At 44.2% G+C, this 4,542-nt stretch overlaps 1 pseudogene; it reads right to left on the reverse strand.

Annotated features, from left to right (window-relative positions):
- Window positions 1–613: 613 nt before the first annotated feature.
- Window positions 614–3,962, reverse strand: LOC124030527 (annotated as a pseudogene).
- Window positions 3,963–4,542: the final 580 nt, after the last annotated feature.

Genomic DNA, 4,542 nt, shown 5'->3' on the forward strand with positions numbered 1-4,542 from the left:
CAATGTTGGCAAGTTGAGAACACCTTTATGTAACCATGTTGGCAAGTTGAGAACACCTTTATGTAACCATGTTGGCAAGTTGAGAACACCTTTATGTAACCATGTTGGCAAGTTGAGAACACCTTTATGTAACCATGTTGGCAAGTTGAGAACAAGTTCTCATTTACAATTGCGACCCGACCAAGATAAAGCAAAGCAGTTTGACACACAACAACAACACAGAGTTACACATGGAGTAAAACAAACATACAGTCAATAATACAGTATAAACAAGTCTATATACGATGTGAGCAAATGAGGTGAGAGAAGGGAGGTAAAGGCAAAAAACGCCATGGTGGCGAAGTAAATACAATATAGCAAGTAAAACACTGGAATGGTAGATTTGCAATGGAAGAATGTGCAAAGTAGATATTAAAAATAATGGGGTGCAAAGGAGCAAAATAAATAAATAAATAAAATAAATACAGTAGGGAAAGAGGTAGTTGTTTGGGCTAAATTATAGGTGGGCTATGTACAGGTGCAGTAATCTACCAGATGTGCCTGGGCTTGTCCTCGATGTTCTCCAGTAGATACAGTAGGGAAAGAGGTAGCTGTTTGGGCTAAATTATAGGTGGGCTATGTACAGGTGCAGTAATCTACCAGATGTGCCAGGGCTTGTCCTTGATGTTCTCCAGACAGAGGAGCTGGGAGACCTTGACAGAAGACAGGGCGTCTCTCACGTCCATCTTGTTGGCAAAGAACAGCAGGGGGATCCGCCGGTGCTTTACGTCTACAGAGACAAGGTTAGAATCAGGCGGTGCTTTACATCTACAGAGACAAGGTTAGAATCAGGCGGTGCTTTACATCTACAGAGACAAGGTTAGAATCAGGCGGTGCTTTACATCTACAGAGACAAGGTTAGAATCAGGCGGTGCTTTACATCTACAGAGACAAGGTTAGAATCAGGCGGTGCTTTACATCTACAGAGACAAGGTTAGAATCAGGCGGTGCTTTACATCTACAGAGACAAGGTTAGAATCAGGGGGTGCTTTACATCTACAGAGACAAGGTTAGAATCAGGTGGTGCTTTACATCTACAGAGACAAGGTTAGAATCAGGCGGTGCTTTACATCTACAGAGACAAGGTTAGAATCAGGCGGTGCTTTACATCTACAGAGACAAGGTTAGAATCAGGGGGTGCTTTACATCTACAGAGACAAGGTTAGAATCAGGCGGTGCTTTACGTCTACAGAGACAAGGTTAGAATCAGGGGGTGCTTTACATCTACAGAGACAAGGTTAGAATCAGGGGGTGCTTTACATCTACAGAGACAAGGTTAGAATCAGGGGGTGCTTTACATCTACAGAGACAAGGTTAGAATCAGACGGTGCTTTACATCTACAGAGACAAGGTTAGAATCAGGGGGTGCTTTACATCTACAGAGACAAGGTTAGAATCAGGGATCCCCGGTGCTTTACATCTACAGAGACAAGGTTAGAATCAGGGGGTGCTTTACATCTACAGAGACAAGGTTAGAATCAGGGGGTGCTTTACGTCTACAGAGACAAGGTTAGAATCAGGCGGTGCTTTACGTCCACAGAGACAAGGTTAGAATCAGGGACACAAACATTCAGAAAGCTGTGTTACAGGGTGGAATTTAAAATGGAATCAATTCGGATTTTAGGGGGGGTCACTGACCTTCACACAATACCCCTGATAACCCCCAATAGTAAATAATGATTTTTTAATGACCAACACATACAATTATTTGTAAGGTCTCTCAGGTACTGTACAGTCTGTGGTCAATAGCTGTGCCCTTGATAGGGACCATGTGATCTACAGATCAACACAACAAAAGACCAGGCGTTATCTGTGGAGGTAAAGGGACATTACGTTAAAAAGACCAGGCGTTATCTGTGGAGGTAAAGGGACATTACGTTAAAAAGACCAGGCGTTAACTGTGGAGGTAAAGGGACATTACGTTAAAAAGACCAGGCGTTTAACTGTGGAGATAAAGGGACATTACGTTAAAAAGACCAGGCGTTATCTGTGGAGATAAAGGGACATTACGTTAAAAAGACCAGGCGTTATCTGTGGAGGTAAAGGGACATTACGTTAAAAAGACCAGGCGTTTAACTGTGGAGGTAAAGGGACATTACGTTAAAAAGACTGCCTGCATATAATGATAATTAACCAGCATTTAAAAAAACAACAGTCTTGACAAGTCTCTCGGATCTGGTATCCAAGAATACTATTGGCTCGGTTCACGTTATCATGTGTTGGTTAGTCGTTATATTGATACCTGGGTGGTTCAGGAGTGTGTAATGAGGAAGATGATTCACCTGGGTGGTTCAGGAGGGTATAATGAGGAGGATGATTCACCTGGGTGGTTCAGGAGAGTATAATGAGGAAGATGATTCACCTGGGTGGTTGAGGAGGGTATAATGAGGAAGATGATTCACCTGGGTGGTTCAGGAGTGTATAATGAGGAACATGATTCACCTGGGTGGTTCAGGAGGAGTGTAATGAGGAAGATGATTCACCTGGGTGGTTCAGGAGGGTGTAATGAGGAAGATGATTCACCTGGGTGGTTCAGGAGTGTATAATGAGGAAGATGATTCACCTGGGTGGTTCAGGAGGGTGTCCAGTTCCTCTTTAGCGACCACCATCCTCAACTTGTCTCCACTGTCCACCACAAAGATGATGGCTTGACCCTCCCTGGTGGGTGAGAGGGGGCAAGGGTCAACATGATTCACTGTCAGTACTACCTACCTACCATGTGTGTGTGTGTATCACTGTGTGTGTGTGTGTGTTTATCACTGTGTGTGTGTGTGTGTGTGTGTGTGTGTGTGTGTGTGTGTGTGTGTGTGTGTGTGTGTGTGTGTGTGTGTGTGTGTGTGTGTGTGTGTGTGTGTGTGTGTGTGTGTGTGTGTGTGTGTGTGTGTGTGTGTGTGTGTGTGTGTGTGTGTGTGTGTGTGTGTGTGTGTGTGTGTGTGAACAGACCCACTTGTAGTAATGTTCCCAGAGGTTTCTGTATCGCCCTTGGCCAGACATGTCGAACACTGTGAAGGAGAGACTGGAGAGAAGAAGAGGTTTTAGAAGACTGGAGAGAAGAAGAGGATTTAGAAGACTGGAGAGAAGAAGAGGATTTAGAAGACTGGAGAGAGAGGAGGATTTAGAAGACTGGAGAGAAGCGGAGGATTTAGAGACTGGAGAGAGAGGAGGATTTGGAAGACTGGAGAGAAGAGGAGGATTTAGAAGACTGGAGAGAAGAGGAGGATTTAGAAGGCTGGAGAGAAGAGGAGGATTTAGAAGACTGGAGAGAAGAGGAGGATTTAGAAGACTGGAGAGAAGAGGAGGATTTAGATGATTGGAGAGAAGAGGAGAATATAGAAGACTGGAGAGAAGAGGAGTGTTTTAGACTGGAGAGAAGAGGAGGATTTAGAAGGCTGGAGAGAAGAAGAGGATTTAGAGACTGGAGAGAGAGGAAGATTTAGAAGACTGGAGAGAAGAAGAGGATTTAGAGACTGGAGAGAAGAAGAGGATTTAGAAGACTGGAGAAGAGGATTTGAGACTGAAAGTGGAGGATTCAGAAGACTGGAGAAGAAAGAGGAGGGGATTTAGAAATTTGGGGAGAGGAAGAGGGAGGATTTAGAAGACTGGAGAGGAGGATTTAGGAGTGTTTTAGACTGGAGGAAGAGGAGGATTTAGAAGACTGGAGGATTTAGAAGACTGGAAGAAGAGGATTTAGAAGACTGGAGAGAAAAGTAGTGCACTATGTTTGAAATGGGATGCCATTTGGGACTCATTCAAAGGACATCGTAGTGGTAACGTTCAGACAACGTTCCCCAACAACCAAGGTATAGTTCAGAACATCTGACCATCGTACAGTCATCCATTATTGTCTTATTGATTACCTTGATGTCTTGAACTTCTTTCGATGCTGAAGCCAATGAATTAGGGACGATGTCTTGTGTCTGGGCCTGCATGACACAGGAATATATTAGTAGTGGTTAATTACACAGGAATATATTAGATTGGTGTCACTACTCTGGACGGTTCTGACTTAGAATATGTGGACAACTACAGAAATCTTGGTGTCTGGCTAGTCAGTAAACTCTCCTTCAGACTCATATTAAACATCTCCAATCCAAAATTAAATCTAAAATTAGGCTTCCTATTTCGCAAACAAAGCATCCTTCCTCATTGCCAAACATACTCTCGTAAACTGACCATCCTACCAATCCTTAACTTGATCGATGTGTTTACAAAATAGCTTCCAATATTCACTCAGCAAATTGGATGCAGTCTATCTGATGCCATCCGTTTTGTCACCCAAAGCCCCATATACTACCCACCATTGCAACCTGCCTCCTCTCATTGGCTGGCCCTGCTTTGCATATTCGTCGCCAAACCCACTGGCTCCCAGGTCATCTACAAGTCTCTGCTTGGTAAAAGCCCCGCCTTATCTCAGCTCACTGGTCTCTATAGCCCAGCACCCACCCGTTGCACGTGCTCCCAACAGGTATATCTCACTGCCGCCCCCCAAAGCCAGTTCCTCCC

Source organism: Oncorhynchus gorbuscha, unplaced genomic scaffold (assembly GCF_021184085.1).
Source record: "Oncorhynchus gorbuscha isolate QuinsamMale2020 ecotype Even-year unplaced genomic scaffold, OgorEven_v1.0 Un_scaffold_12366, whole genome shotgun sequence".
NCBI lineage: Eukaryota > Metazoa > Chordata > Actinopteri > Salmoniformes > Salmonidae > Oncorhynchus > Oncorhynchus gorbuscha.